Source organism: Martes martes (genome assembly GCF_963455335.1).
Source record: "Martes martes genome assembly, chromosome: 4".
NCBI classification, from domain to species: domain Eukaryota; kingdom Metazoa; phylum Chordata; class Mammalia; order Carnivora; family Mustelidae; genus Martes; species Martes martes.
The window spans coordinates 5,346,199-5,363,295 of record NC_137891.1 but is presented as its reverse complement, the minus strand read 5'-3'; positions in this window follow the sequence as shown (position 1 = coordinate 5,363,295).

The following is a 17,097-nucleotide window of genomic DNA, read 5'->3' as shown; positions in this document are numbered from 1 at the left end:
GGTCATTCAAACAGGAAGTGGCCGTCGTGGGACGGGAGCTCCATACTCACTGAACCGGTACGACCTTCACTAACACTAGTTGGAGCATCCGTATTCCCCGTTATTCTGCGCATGGGGGATTAGGCTGTGTCCTCAACCCTATTGCACGCGGCTCTGCAGCATTCCCACACTGTATAGTGTCCATAGGACTAATGACAATTTAAAATTCATGTCAGTTCCCTCAGCAGTTGTGGTTCCTGTGGGCTGTAAATCTAAAACACACTCAACAGGCATTCAAGTATCACAGTTGTTATCATTGTCTTGTTTGTTTTATTTCCTACCTAATAGGAGGCTCACCAAGGCAGATAACAGCTTCGTCTTCTCCGATCCAGGAGACGTTTCCAGGCCATCCCGTGAACTTACCAAAACAGATATCTGGTTCTCATCCCCTTCCATATTCTCATAAATAAGTGTGGATTCCTGGATTTGATCCCGTGCCTAGAACTTTATTTTATAGCATTTTCTTTCTTGGACTTGCTTATTTGGGTTTGATTCCTCTCTCCAATCATGAGTATAAGAGCCACATTTACAATCCCATCATTCTACGCTAGAACTCACACAATCTATAATAAAATCATCTAATTTGCCATAATTCTCTCTCCTGATCTTGGCTGCCAATCTCTGTAGTAGTTAGAGTAAGCAGGTTTATGCTGCGGTAACAACCCCAACCCAGTGACTTACCAAAGCCATGTTGATTAGTTACTCCTCAAGGCCAGCAAGGGCTTTGTCTCACTATTGTCCCTAGGACCCGGGAAGATGGAGGCCCCATCTAATAAGCAGGAGAAGCAAACAAGGTGAAGGGAAGGAAGCAAATTATCCACTGACTTGCAGAGTTTCATTGTTGAAGTGACTTGTGGAAGTTCTGTTCATTGCTATTGATCAAACCAAATCACATTATCATGTCTAGATTAAATAAGAATGGGAAAGAGCAGGCCTACTGTATGTCCCTGTGAGAGCCCTCATTTCTACAATTGCCTGACCTCCCAGGAGCAGGATCACAGCTGCAAACCAATGGTCAAGAGAGAGCGTGACACATCACTCAACTTTTATTTTAATGACTTTTAACAATCTGAATTCATAGGAAAAAACTTTAAAAATATACCTCAGTGCATACAACAAACATCCACGTTCTTTCTTTAATACTACATCCCAATGTAGCAAATTATGAATTATGGTTTTCATATCCCATTTAATATTCCAGGGATTATAATAATACTTTAAAATTATATAATGTTTTACCTGCTCCCCAAATTTTCAGACTTCTGCTCTTTGATGCCAATATTATATGGCTCATAACACATCTTATTGGTAGTCAGGATTGCCCATACACGGCCCAGGCTGCTTAGTAAATCAGATGTGGTATCTGCACTCTCCTTAATTAAGGTTTCTATTTCTTGCTCTATTAAAGCACCATCAGTCCATGGCATTCTTAGGCTTCAGAATCTGCTGACACTGTGTTATTGAGTCAAGAAATTGCTACTGATGAAATAAAGATAGGGTCCTACAAGGGGAGAAAGACCATGAGCCCAAACTAGAGGCTCAGTGTTCAAGATCACATTTATAAAAAGGGGAGTGAGTGTGGGCCTGGCTGGATGGTGTGACCCCCAGAAATCTAGAGTAGGCTTTTCCAGGGAGTATGAGAAATAGTCATAACACTGGCATGCCCATGTATACCTGGCTGTAACGTAAGGGAACGCCCTCCTCTTCTGGGGGCTGTAGCCTTCTCTGAAGACAGACACGTTTTCACTTAAGCAAGGAGGTGAGGCAGTCATTTGGAAATGAGCAGGAAGGGACACCTGGGTGGCTCAGTGGGTTAAGCGTGTGTCTTCAGCTCAGGCCATGATCCCAGGGTCCTGAGATCAAGCCCCAAGTCCGGCTCCCTACTAAGCAGAGAGCCTGCTTCTCCTTCTCCCTCTGTTGCTCCCCCAACTTGTGCTCTTTCTCTCTGTGTCAAATAAATAAAATCTTAAAAGAGAGAGAGAGAGAGAGAAGAAAAGAAAAGAAAAAAGAGAGGACAAGAAAAGAAAAGAGAAGAGAAAAAAAAGAAAAGAAAAGAAAAGAAAAGAGCAGAGCAGGAAGATGTGGGCAAGGTTTTTGATATCTGACCACTCTCTTGATATCTGACCACTCTCTTGATATCTGACCACTCTCTTCCTCTATCAGTCTTGAATTTCCTCCCTCCCTCCCTCCCTCCCCTCCTTCCTTCCATTTCTCCTTCCTTCCTCCTTTCTTTCCTTCCTTCCTTCCTTCCTTCCTTCATTCCTTCCTTGTCTTTTTCATTTCAACTAATATTTCAAACATCCTTTATGTGCCAGACTCTGTTTTAGGGCCTTGGGACCAGCAATGAACACAGCAAACTAAGTACTTGCCATCTTAGAAATGTTCATAAATACATGATTCACCATTGTGTGTGTGTGTGTGTGTGTGTGTGTGTGTGTGTGTGTGAATGAGAGCAAGAAAATAAATATATGTTATAGCCTGAATGATACTAATTGTGAGCAAAAACAAAGCAGGATAAAGGGATAGAGATAATGGGGGTAGAAGCTGCTCTCGTGGGAAGGACAGCTCTGTGGAGTTGAGACGTGAACAGATGCCTAAATAAGGTGATAAAATAAAAATCATGCAGATATTCTGAGGAAGAATGTTCCAGGCGAAGAAAATATCAAGAAGTGAGGTGGGAATGGTCTTAATGGGTTCAAATGAGAGCAAGAAGTCAGGAACATCTGCAGCCAAACAAGCTTGGACGTTGTACGAATCAGGGTGGGAGAGAGGACAGGATGCTCTCGGTGACAAGAGCGTGTAGAGTGCATTATGTGTTCCAGATGTGAGAGGACTTTGCAGAACACCAAACAGAAGTATGCTGTGATTTTCATCTGAAATGCTCTGTGGACAATCGTTGCAAAGCTAGAAATAGACAATTCTGGAAAACACATGGTAACTACTCAATGAAAATTTCATGAAAAACATCATTAAATTATTTATCCCTTTCTCTGATTTTTGTCACTTATAGTGTGGAAAAATGATGCCTACTTTCTGCACATGTGTGGGTGGGTTTCCAGTGTTTCTCATTGTTTGGCTGCCTGCATCTGGCCATCTCTTGGTTTTAGCATCAGATGCTCTACTTGAGGGCAGCCGTCCAGAGGGAGGGAGGGTGCATTGCAACTTAGTGGGGCCAGTTAGAACCCTCTCCTGGTTTGGTGAGTTGAGAACCACAGTGGCAGAGACAGCTAGCCCAGGATAATCCAAAGGGAAGGCCAACAGTCCAAGAGCATAGCCTCTGGAAACAACTGGTTGTGGCCTCCATTTTCCAGTTCCCACTGTGAGTTCCCTGAAACATTTTAATAAATTTCTATTTTGTTTAAGATATTGTAGTGGACACTAGATGGTCATGGTCGTGTCTCTTCTTATTCCTTTTACCAGATCTGTGCATTCACCCCTCAGTTTCTGTGTGACTGACATTAACTGATGGCACGTGTGACTTTCTGGGGAATGCCTTGGACACTAGAGTCACATCAGCAGCTGTTAGAAAGATCCAGAAGTTCCTGAAAGTGGAACTAGACATCTCCCACTGCCCTGCCTCATAGCGCCTGCCCCACACCCAGAGCCCATCCTCACTGACCGACTGGTGTGATGGGAGAGAGCAGGAGCCCAATCCCTTTGCAAGGACGAGGGACTGACTCTGAGGCATGATCCACATCCCAGAGCTCCCTTCCTGATCGAGCTGAGTCTGGGACGTAAGCAAGTACAGCCTTGTTGGGCTATTCCCTGTGCCCTTCATGGTTCAACCATTTCCTTACTGTTTTATTTTGTTTTGTTTTTCCTGGTCTTAGGAAGGCAAACGAAGTTTGTATATTTTTGTTGTTGTTGCTGTTGTTGTTATTGTTTTGTTTTGTTTTGTTTGTCTTCAATATATTTATGTCTGATGGGATACTTGAGATATAGTTATACCACAGATGTATTTGTTGCTTATCTCAAATTCAAACTTAGCTGAGTGTCCTGTATTTTACCTAATAGCCCTACCTGGGAACCCTTTTATAAAACATCACCCGCACCTATATTCTTTATTCAGAATCTATCCTGGGGAAATCTCTTCCAAAACAGAGCTAAGGGCAGTGTCTGTTGTTTACAACCAGTAAACAGGTTGAGGCAGATATATTCTGATTCCAGAGTTGTACACTAAGGATAATACCTAACCATTACTCTGCTATAACCACCAACCATGAGAGTAGATATTTGTTGAATGTCCTTTGCTGGTCCCTTCAAGTCCATTTTCTACCCCCCCTCCACACTTTCCTACGCCCTGAGGAGCTTCACTTGCATTGTGGTCTCCGGGGGGTGAGGTGGGGGTGGTGAGAACAATGGGAAATCCCAAAGGATCCCTGAGTGTGGCAGGAGACTGAGGTCCCCATGTTCCTGTTTCTGGTTCTTTCCGTGGGCTGCGAATGCCTACAGTCCCCTGTTTGTGCCTCATCTCATGTCAGGGGACCTTGTTCTACAGTTACTCTTCCAATAACGACACCCTCCCCTTGAACCTTCAAGCCCAGGAATCATGGACTCCTTGTGCCTAGACTAGCCCTAGGGAGCTTCACCATTCCTGCTAGGTGGCTTGAGCCTTGCCCACAGCCTTGGAAAGGCCCCTTCTTCAGTCATACTCCAGTCATATCGTGTCCTTGGGTGCTTCCGCTAACACAAATGCATGGATTAACAACAAACAAACCTACCTACAAAGTCTTATGAATTATTCCTACTTTATGATGATGGCATTTTTAAAGATTTATTTATTTATTTTAGACAGAAAGAGAGAGAGTGCAAGAGAGCACACGTGGGGAAGGGCAGAGAGAGAAGGACAGAGAAACTTCAGCAGGTGCCTCGCTGAACGTGGAGCCTGACGCAGGGCTCCATCTCAAGACCCTAATATCATGACCTGAACAGAAACCAAGCGTCAGATGCTTAACTGACAGTGCCCCCCAGGGGCCCCTAAATTATTTTTAGCTATAATATTTGATATATCCATTTATGTATCATTTCAAATTTAAACAAATGTACTCTTTCTTTCTCCAAAGTACATGTAGTAATTTATAGTACTAACATGGACTCTGTCCGTTTTTAGAAGCCTGAAATATCAGATTTATTTAGCCATGAGGGGAGTTATATAGAATTTTTTCTAAATATTGCATTGTCTTGATGGTCAGAAAATGGATTTTGCGGCCAGAAGAATATGTGTTTGTATCCTGGACCTAGTTGCTAATAGGTATAAGACCTTAGTTACTCTACCTTTATGGATTTCTGTTTGACACCTGTAAAATGGAAATAATTGAACCTACTTTGTAGGTTAACTGTGAAGAAGAAACTAAGAATGTAGGCAGAGCTCCTGGCACAATATATTATTAATGGTATAGATTCAATAATCAATGGCCATTTGTAAACATTTACAAGCTTATCATTGGATTTAACCTGAAAGTCTCTTCATTCCTCTGATGGCAATACTTGGGAAGGTTTTATGAGAAGTATAGGCAATCCATATGCAATGTATGGCTCCATAAAGGGCAGCCGCCATCATCATTAGGGAGAGGGGAGATGGAAAGCCAGCCCTGGTGCCAGGAAACTGCTTCCATTCTTCCTCCAGGTCTGTAACAAACTGCAAACATAACCACAACAAAAAATGATATTCTTATGGGAGATTAGAGAAGTTTAAATAACTCCAAACAAAGAAAGTTTTGTCGTGGCCTCTTCCTAGTAACTGGCCTTTATCTTCCTGACTGCTAAGAAAAGCTTCTTCTTCTTTCCCCACTGGATAGGAACTAATCTGCCTCCGGGTCCTGATAGGAGTGAGCTGGAGGCTATTGTGAGGCCAGTTCCTGCCCCAGGCACACATGTCACCCTCCTCTAGATATGCTCTCAGGCTACCAAGGCCACCAGAGGCAGCTCCAGGGGGCAGGAAAGAGCACCAGGGTTCCCTGAGCCGGGAGGCGGGGACGAGGTCCCTTCTCAGTGCCATGGGACAGCTATGTCAATGCTGAATATATTTGTGGGTAAGAATCCAGGACAAGGGATATATTTAATGTTTTACTCCTCAATGCTCAGATCAGCTCTCTGTTACTGTGTTAAATCCTTCACAATACAGCTTAAGAGAGAAATAGAAGCCCCAGGTAGACCTCCTTCCTATCATCCTTCCCCGGCTTGTCGCCTTAAAAGAGTGTTCAGACTAATCTCCTGACAAACATGGGCGCTCCTCACACACTTTTACCCCTACCTCTCCTGTATCTTTTTGGACAATGCCCGATGCACCCGCATGCCAGCCCAATTGTCACTACCAGCCCTTGACCCTGGGAGACTTCCTCAGCATACGGGCGGGGACTGTGCTTATCTTGACATTGACCTCATCTCTCCTCCACGGAACAGGTGACTGAGGACTTTTTAAACAAACTTATAGAGAGTTTGTTGCCTATCATAATAGCTTCTCCTCCTTTCCAGGGTCCCACGCCTCACAGCCCCCACCCAAACAGTAAAGCTTCTACACCCACCAGCAGTGCCTGAGCCTGACGGGTGCAAACTAAGAAGTCCTGCTACTCTACCACGGAGGCCGTGCATCGTGGTCTTACAGACAGCGTGCTAAAAGGTGCGTCCAGTCCCTCTTCTCTGTGGCACATCCTTTAAAAACTACAACGCACGAAGTGACGGGTTTGGGAGACATACTCTCATCATTTCTTCAGGTGTGACATACAGTGAAATTGGCCGGGTGGCCTTTCTCCAGGCTTCCATTCAGGGAACAGAACCAAGCCTGGAAGTTCATTTGCGGCCATGCCTCCCTCACCAGGGTATTATCTTCAGAGAGATTTGGGTGTCAAATGCTGAAACCAGGAAGAAAATGAAGTACTCTTTTCCTCTGAATTGGTCCTTTTCACAGGCTATTGGAAGCTTGGGATGGCCACTTCAAACTGGTTTAGGAGCCCGCAATCGGGCCTGTCACTGTCTGTGGCTTCTCCTGGCACAGCCACGATGACAGCCAGAAGAGATGCACAAATAAAGCCAAAGATGGGACTGGAGGAGGGGTTGGCTAAGAAAACTGAAATGGCAGAGCACCTGGCCTTCCTACAGAGAAAACAGTTCTTGGAAAGTAGGCAGACGCGGGCACTGGCCGAGGATGCAAGATCCGGGCTTATTTGGGGGAAACAAGTCATTTCCTGAAACAAGGAAGTGCCACAGCCAAAGGGAGAGAGCACAGATGTGCAGTCTTCGGAGAGCACAGGCGTGATTTCCTTGGGAGCTACTCTCCCCGCCGTGGGAGGCTGAGCCCCCTTTATGTCAGCCTGGGCCAAGGGATTAGCTTCAGGCTCCCGAGGAAATCACTGCTGGTGAGAAAGTGCCAGAACAGATGTTTTGTGATGCTCTCAGAATAGCAGAGCTTGGTCAAGTCGGGGAGAATTCAGATGTTGGTGAAAAGGACGGTTTGGAGTGGGGACAGGTGTCACCTCCCTCAACCACCCATGTCCTGCAGAGCCAGCCTCTCCCCTTTAGAGTAAGTGGGGGCTCAGGGGAGGACCCCTGTCTTCCTCTGGAAGCAGGCGTCCATAAACCTGACCTGCCCATATTCACTTCAATCTCGCAGATGAGGATTCTAGGCTTCCAGAACGACTGGACAGTGTTCCAGATAAACGGAACCCCAGTTCCTCTCTTTGATGCTCCCTTTCATCCAGCAAAAATCAAGTTTCAGAAAAAGACTAACAGGTAAGGACCAAAGGAGTCCCTCAGCTTTTAAGCTAAAGGGGAAGTCAAGTCTTAGCGGCTAGTCATGGCACATCACGCGGGAAAACGGGGCCCAGACTCACCGTATCAGAGAAGCGTTCTTGAGGTCACCTGTGCCAGGGGAGGGGCTGGTCTCCCAGGACAGCATGTGTGGATGAGAACCCGTCCCATCTCCTCACGCTCTAGCAGAGACTCAGTGGGTTGTCCTGAGCCCTGCCAGCTCCCTCGCCCCCAGGCCTTCCCTCTGAGCCTCTGGGCTTCCTTCTCCATCTGTCAGACTCTAAGTCAGGCCACATCTCTGCAGCTCCCAGATCTCATCCGGCCCACACTTTTTTTGTTTTTGTTTCAAGTCACGTGTAAATGTGTTTGGTTGCTAGAAATGTCTATGTAGTTCTGTCACAGGTACACAAGTACATTTCTGCTACATACCTTAACTTCCCGACTGCTACTGTTAATGAGTTTGTGTGCCTAGCACTAAGTCACCATTCCCCTCCTCCAGGAAGCCTTCCCTTCCCACCTTTACTGGGAACTGAGTGCTCTTGTGATGAATTCCCACTGAGAAACTTTCTTGAACCCATCATAGTTCTTTTCACACCACATCTTAAAAACAGGAGTGAGTGTTTTATATTTGTTACTAATCCCCAATACCTGTTGTGGTGGTTACACACATACTTGTTCCTTTTTTTTATTTAATTATTTTCATGAACGTATAATGTATTATTTACACTAGGGGTACAGGTCCGTGAATCATCAGGCTTATACATCTCACATTGAGGCCATTCATCCATTTTGAGTCTATTCTTGTTCGTGCTATAAGGAAATGGTCTAGCTTTATTCTTCTGTGTATGGCTGTCCAATTTTCCCAACACCATTTGTTGAAGATACTGTCTTTTTCCATTGGACATTTTTTCCTGCTTTGTCGAAGATTAGTTGACCATAGAGTTGAGGGTCTATTTCTGAGCTCTCTGTTCTGTTCCATTGATCTATGTGCTTGTTTTTGTGCCAGTACCATACTGTCTTGATGATGACAGCTTTGTAATAGAGCTTGAAGTCAAATAGTGATGCCACCAACTTTGGCTTTCTTTTTAACATTCCTCTGGTTATTCAGGGTCTTTTCTGGTTCCATATAAATTTTAGGATTATTTGTTCCATTTCTTTGAAAAAAACTGATAGTATTTTGATAGGGATTGTATTAAATGTGTAGATCGCTTTAGGTAGCATAGACATTTTCACACTATTTGTTCTTCCAATCCATGAGCATGGAATGTTTTTCCATTTCTTTGTGTCTTCCTCAACTTCTTTTCATGAGTACTTTATAGGTTTCTGAGTACCGATTCTTTGCCTCTTTGGTTAGGTTTTTCATAGGTGTCTTATGGTTTGGGGTGCAATTGTAAATGGGATCAACTCCTTAATTTCTCTTTCTTCTCTCTTGTTCTTGGTGTATAGAAATGCAACTGATTTCTGAACACTGATTTTATATCCTGACACTTTACTGAATTCCTGTACAAGTTCTAGCAATTTTGGAGTGGAGCCTTTTGCTTTTCCACGTAAAGTATTATATCATCTGCAAAGAGTGAGAGTTTGACTTCTTTGCTGATTCAGATGCCTTTTATTTCTTTTTGTTGTCTGATTTCTGAGGCTAGGACTTCTAGTACTATGTTGAATAGCAGTGGTGATAGTGGACATCCCTGCCATGTTCCTGACCTTAGTGGAAAAGCTCTCAGTTTTTCCCCATTGATAATGATATTCGCTGTGAGTTTTTCATAGATGGCTTTGATGGTATTGAAGTAGGCACCCTCTATCCCTACACTTTAAAGAGTTTTGATCAAGAAGGGATGCTGTACTTTGTCAAAAGTTTTTCAGCATCTATTGAGAGTATCATATGGCTCTTGTTCTCTCTTTTATTAATGTATTGAATCACACTGATTGATTTGCGGATGTTGAACCACCCTTGCAAACCAGGAATAAATCCCACTTGGTCATGGCGAATAATCCTTTTAATATACTGTTGGATCCTATTGGCTAGTAATTTGGAGAGAATTTTTGCATCAGTGTTCATCAAGGATATTGGTCTGTAATTCTCCTTTTTGATGGGGTCTTTGTCTGGTTTTAGGATCAAGGTAATGCTGGCCTCATAAAATGAGTTTGGAAGTTTTCTTTCCATTTCTATTTTTTGGAACAGTTTTAGGAGAATAGGTATTAATTCTTCTTTAAATGTTTGGTAGAATTCCCCTGGGAAGCCATCTGGCCCTGAGTTATTTTTTTTGGGGGGGGGGGGAGTGGTTGTGGAGATTTTTGATGACTGCTTCAACCTCCTTACTGGTTATGGGTCTGTTCAAGTTTTCTATTTCTTCCTGGTTCAGTTTTGGTAGTTTATAGCTCTCTAGGAATGCATCCATTTCTTTCAGATTGTCAAATTTGTTGGTATATTGTTGCTCATAATATGTTCTTATAATTGTTTGGATTTCTTTGGTGTTGGTTGTGATCTCTCCTCTTTCATTTATGATTCTATTTATTTGGGTCCTTTCTCTTTTCTTTTTGATAAGTCTGGCCAGGGGTTTGTCAATCTTATTAATTCTTTCAACGGAACAGAACCTAGTTTCACTGATTTGTTCTACTGTTCTTTTGGTTTATATTTCATTGATTTCTTCTCTGATCTTTCTGATTTCTCTTCTCCTGGTGGGTTTAGGCTTCCTTTGCTGTTCTTTCTCCAGCATCTTTAGGTATAGGTTTAGGCTGTATACTTGAGATATTTCTTGTTTCTTGAGAGAGGCTTGTATCACTATATGCTTTCCTCTCAGGACCACTTTTGCTGTGTTCCAAAATTTTGAACAGTTGTGTTTTCATTTTCGTTTCTTTCCATGAACTTTTTCATTTCCTGGTTGACCCATTCATTCTTTAGGAGGATGTTCTTTAGCCTCCATGTATTTGAGTTCTTTCTAACTTTCCTCTTGTGATTGAGTTCTAGCTTCAGAGCATTGTGTTCTGAAAATATGCAGGGAATGATCCCAATCTTTTGGTACCGGTTGAGACCTGATTTATGACCCAGGATGTGATCTATTCTGGAGAATGTTCCATGTGCACTAGAGAAGAATGTGTTCTGTTGCCTTGGGATGGGATGTTCTGACTGTATTTGTGATGTCCATCTGGTCCAGTGTGTCATTTAAACCCTTTATTTCCTTGTTAATCTTTTGCTTAGATGATCTGTCCATTTCAGTGAGAGGAGTGTTAAAGTCCCCTACTATGATTGTATTATTGTTGATGTGTTTCTTTGATTGTTATTAATTGGTTTATATAATTGTCTGCTCCCATGTTAGGGACATAGATATTTAAAGTTGTTAGATCATCTTGTTGGACATACCCTTTAAGTATGATATAGTATCCTTCCTTGTCTCTTATTATAGTCTTTGGCTTAACATCTATTTTATCTGATATAAGGATTACCACCCCAGGATTTTTTTTTTTTGGTTTTTTTTTTTTGGTTTTTGTTTTTGTTATTGTTTTTTTTTAATGTCTGTTAGCATGGTAAATTGTTTTCCATCCCCTCACTTTAAATCTGGAGGTGTCCTTGGTCCTAAAATGAGTTTCTTATAGACAACATATTGATGGATCTTATTTTTTTATCCATTCTGATACCCTGTATTTTTTGATTGGGACATTTAGCCCATTTACATTCAGGGTAACTATTGAAAAATATGAATTTAGTGCCATTGTATTGCCTGTAAGATGACTGTTACTGTATATAGCCTCTGTTCTTTTCTGGTCTATGTTAATTTCAGGTTCTCTCTTTGCCTAGAGGACCCTTTACAATATTTCCTGTAGGGCTGGTTTGGTGTTTGCAAATTCTTTCAGTTTTTGTTTGTCCTGAAAGCTTTTTATCTCTCCTTCTATTTTCAATGACAGTCTTGTTGGATATAGTATTCTTGGCTGCATATTTTTCTCATTTAGTGCTCTGGATATATCATGCCAGTCCTTTCTGGCCTGCCAGGTCTCTGTGGATAAGTCTAATATCAATTTAATATTTCTTTTTTTTTAAGATTTTATTTATTTATTTGACAGACAGAGATCACAGTAGGCAGAGAGGCAGGCAGAGAGAGAGAGGGAGAAGCAGACTCCCTGCTGAGCAGAGAGCCTGATATAGGGCTCAATCCCAGGACCCTGAAATCATGACCTGAGCTGAAGGCAGAGGCTTAACCCACTGAGCCGCCCAGGCACCCCCAATCTAATATTTCTACCATTGTATGTTACAGACCTTTCGTCCTGAGCTGCTTTCAGGATTTTCTCTTTGTCAGTAAGTCTTGTAAGTTTTACTATTAGAAGACAGGGTGTGGACCTATTTTTATTGATTTTGAGGGGGGTTCTCTGTGCCTCCTTGAATTTGATGCTTGTTCCCTTTGCCATATTAGGGAAATTCTCTATTATAATTTGTTCTAATATACCTTCTGCCCCTCTCTCTTTCTTCTTCTTCTGGGATCCCAATTATTCTGATTGTTTCATCTTATGGTATCACTTATCTCTCGAATTCTCCCCTCATGGTTCAGTTGTTGTTTGTCTCTCTTTTGCTCAGCTTCTTTATTCTCCACCATTTGGTCTTCCATATCACGAATTCTGTCTTCTGCCTCATTTATCCTAGCAGTAAGAGCCTCCATTTTTTTATTGCACTGCATTAATAGCTTTTTTAAAATTTCAACTTGGTTAGATTTTAGTTCTTTTATTTCTCCAGAAAGAGGTTCTCTAATATCTTCCATGCCTTTTTTGAGCCCATCTAGCACCTTGATAATCATCATTCTGAACTTTAGTCCTGACGTGTTACCAATATCCCTATTGATTAGGTCCCTAGCCATTGTTGCTGGCTCTTGTTTTTTTGTTTGTTTGTTTGTTTTGTTTTGTTTTTTGTTTGTTTGTTGTTTTTTGGGTTTTTTGTGGTGTGTTTTTCCACCTTGTCATTTTATCCAGATAAGAATATATGAATGAGGGGCGCCTGGGTGGCTCAGTGGGTTAAAGCCTCTGCCTTCAGCTCAGGTCATGATCCCAGGGTCCTGGGGTCAAGCCCCGCATCGGGCTCTCTGCTCGGTGAGGAGCCTGCTTCCTCCTCTCTCTCTGCCTCTCTGACTACTTGTGGTCTCTGTCTGTCAAGTAAATAAATAAAATCTTAATATATATATATATGTATATGAATGAAAGAGTAAAATACTAATTGGGTGGCAAAAACCCCAGAAAAATATATGCTAACCAAATCAGAAGAGACCAAAAACTGGGGGTAGAAGAAAGGGAGAAAAATAAAAAGATAAAAAAAAAAATTAAAAATATGTGTGTGTGTGTGTGTGTGTGGGTGTGTGTGTATACACATTAGACTGGTGAATAGAACAGAGCCACCCACTTGATTTTGGTTGTATTCTGGTCTCTTAGAAGAAATTACCTCCCAAAATTTTAAAGAAAGAAAGAAAAAAAATATATATATATATATATGTAAATACAATGAAGGGATACAATATGACTGTAAAGATGAAAATTTAAAATGATTCTTTAAAAAAATTGACAAGTTAGCTGGAAAAAGAAGAAAGCGGAGAGAATGTGATCAGGCTGGAGATAGATTTAGGGTATATTTTGATCTATTAGAAGAAATTATATCCCAAAATTTTAAAGAAAAAAAAACCTATATGTATACAAAAAATAAGGTCAAATATAATGAAGGGATAAAATATGACTATAACAATGAAAATTTTAAAAGATTTTTTTAAATGGTATTGCTAAGATAAAATAGTTTAAAAACGTTAAAAGAGGAGAGAGGAAAAGTTAAACAAATAGAAAAAGAAAAAAACAAAAAAAAAATAACTTTGCAGAACTAAAGGATCATGGGGGAAAAAGCCATTAATTCTATGTGTTGCTTTCCCCTAGCTCTGGAGTTCCACAATTCTCATTGATCGGTGAACTTGGTCTTGGCTGGATGTCCTTGCTGATCTTCTGGAGGAGGAGACTCTGGGAGTGAGTATCAAAGGTCTTTGCCTGAGGTGGAATGGTACCACCCTTGCCAGGGGCCAGGCTAAGCAATCTGCTCACTTTGGCTTTGGGAGCTTTGGTTCCCTGAATGCTTTCCATAGAGCTCTGGAGGATGGGAATGAAAATGGCAGCTTCCCAGTCTCCCACTTGGAGGAGCCAAGAGCTCAGGGCCTCACTTCTCAGTGTGCCCTCAGAGACAAGCAGTCAATTCCTCCCAACTCCCTGGTCCCCAGCCACGCTCCGTGCTCACCTGGCCTGTGATGGAGCGTTTCTATCTCTGGCACAGGGCCCCGTTTGGTGTCTCCACACCCAGCAGATTCCGGCTGCCTATTCCTGTGCTTCTCCTCCTGGAGGAAGGAGGGGGCCTCTCCAGACTTGCCCCTTGTGGGGGTCTCTGCTCCAAGAGCAGTGGCCTGACTGTGCCTCAGATCAGGGTTTCTGGTAACCCTGAGCTGAAAGCCCCCACCTCAACTCTGTGTCTATAGCCGGCTTCCCCACTCTAAAACTGGAAGCTCTGACACACTCAGACACCCTGGTTTTTCTGTGACCCCCCGGGATTGAGACCACACTGTCCCCACAAGGGCTCCACCTTCACTTAGACTCTGGAGCAGTGTCCCTCAGTGGAGCAAACTTCTAGAAGTTCTGACTTTGGGCTCCCCTGCTCCACTGCTTGCCAGGAACTGGCCCCTCCTCCCATGGTCTATCTTCTCATCACTTCAGATTTACTTCTCTGCACATCCTACCTTCTGGAAAGTGGTCAATTTTCTGTTCCTGTAACTGCTGCTCTTCTCTTCTATCTCCTGTTGAGTTTGTAGGTGTTCAGAATGATTTGATAACTATCTAGCTGAACTCCTGGGACCTAATGCTATTTCCGTTTCCTACTCCTCCACCATCTTGATTCCTCCACACATACTTGTTCTTTTATCTCATGTACACATTAGAGGTATAATACATATATTCAGAATACTCAGATGGGGATAATTAAAGAAATGGAAGGTTGTTGACTCAGAAAAGTTAAGCTACTTCTTAAAACCATAATTTCATAATGCATTATTTCATAATTGAGAATCCTATTATATTTTTTGTAATTTCATGCACTATCATTTTGATTGGGCCATGCACTCCCTGGGTGCAGAGCTTTCCACTTCCTTTTGAATTATTAAGTCTCCAGAGTCCCACAGTGTCCTGCAAATTATAGATGCACAATACATCTATTATATAAGCACATGGAAATATCGAAAGGCTTTGTGGTGAGGAAATACACATATTTGTACATATTTGCTTTCCAAAATGCAGGGCTAGCACTTCTGAGTGGCACTTAGAAGGAAGGGGACTTGAATGCTTTGGGAGAGAATTAAACAAGTGAAGTGGGACAAGCATCTGATGGACCATTTAGTGGGATTCATGAGTGTCGGGGTTCTTGGCCATTTGAGAGCCCTCTTCAAAGATAAACTCTTCCTTTGAGTCCATGTGGATTGACTCTCTCACCACAGCAAGTGCCTGGCACTATATCAAAAGGAGATTTATTAAATTTAACAGACCAGAATATTATTACATAAAGAATACTGCCCCTGAGCTGCAATCAAATCACTCAGCCGTCTGTTAGTTTCTCTCATTTCCTGAACACTTCATCCTTTCTCTCACTGCTAGTTAGTCAAACCCAATCTGCCTCTGGCCTCTGTGTTGGGCACAGCCACCTGTGAGTTTGGGCTCCTGATCTCTACTGGGCAGGATGATCAGAGTCTGCCAGTACCACTATACTTGTTGTTTGCTGGTTGTTTGGTATTTGTTTGCTGGTTAGGTTTTGGAATGAATTTCTGATTGGAGCTCCAGAGAAAGTAAGAGCAGTCATCACATGACCCTTGTACTTCTCCCTCCCACTGGTTTGCTAGTATGAGAAATTTCTGCAGGTTTATGTACAATGACGTATATTTCAGGAGAGGGCTATGAAGCTGATGGCTGCCTATTTTGATGGTGGCATGGTGCAAGCATGCGTAAGTCAGTTCTTTGGCCCAACTTGGCTCCATGTGTGGGTCAAACACACTGAGGCACCTTCAGGTCAAAGCCTAAATGATGATTGATTTTTAGGTAGGTTTTAGACCCAAACTCTGATCGGAACTTGAGGAAGCGTTCATGCATGGATATACATAAAGTAACAATCTCACGTATTTTATGGGTCTTCTGTGAGTTTGATTCCATTTACCTTCATCACCAAAAGTCATACTCCTGACTTCTTTAAAAACTTATTTCTCTTTCTGGACTAATCCAGAGCTATGTCGAGTGTGCCCCATGGCTAACAAACAACAACACCCATAAGATCCCAGACACCTTCTCACCCTCTCTCTGCTATGGCTTTTTTAAACTTGTATGAAGTGTAAAAACTAATTAGAAAAACTGGACAAAGACACATAAATATTTCAAAAACTGTTATTGATGGCACCCCCCTGTTGCTTCACTAGAACAAGACCAGTCATAAGGGGAAAATTCTGAAAAAGGAGTATAAAAATACAAAATTCCTACTTTCATCCAATAGAACATGTCTCAGTACACTCCCAGGATCAGCCACTCCCCACACAATGACCCCATCCCCCATGACAATGCAGCAGACACACACCAAGAAAAAAAAAATGTGTAGGCTATCATTTAGTCTCATGTAAACTATGGCATTTTCTAACATGAAACATTTACCCATAAGCCTTAGAAAGAGGATTAATGGATTTAGGCTTTGGGTTTGGGTTTTTTTTTTTTTTTTTAATCTCTTCTCTCCCAAGGTATCTCTACTGTTTTCCATCACATCTAAAATTCATATATCAGAGAAGAGCCCACATTCAATAAACCCTAGGTTTCAAGGAGTAAAATAATAAAGGAAATTAAGATTACCAGGGTTAAATCAATAGACGCCAAGCTGCAAAAATAATGTTATCCTGTAGAGTTATCTACCCCCTTCTGTCTTCTCACATCTATTAAATCCATGATAACAAGGGCTCTCTTCTGACTGAACTATGACCAGAAGGATCCAGCGATTCTACAGACCCTATCAGATCACACCACATCTGGAGATGAAGCAGGTGGTTCTGCCCAGAATCATGGTGTCCCCCCTGAAGCCTGATCATCACCAGAATGGATGCTGAGAAATACAGTAGTGCTACACAATGATGGGACAGAACCTCTGGGCTCTCCAATGAGCAAGTGTCCAAAACTCAGAAGGCAGGTAGAGCCAAGCAAATTCAGGGAAATAGCCTAATTATGGGACTTTGAAGTTTCTTTGTGCTTTCCAGCCCACCTCCCTGAACATTCCTTGTGTTCTATTTA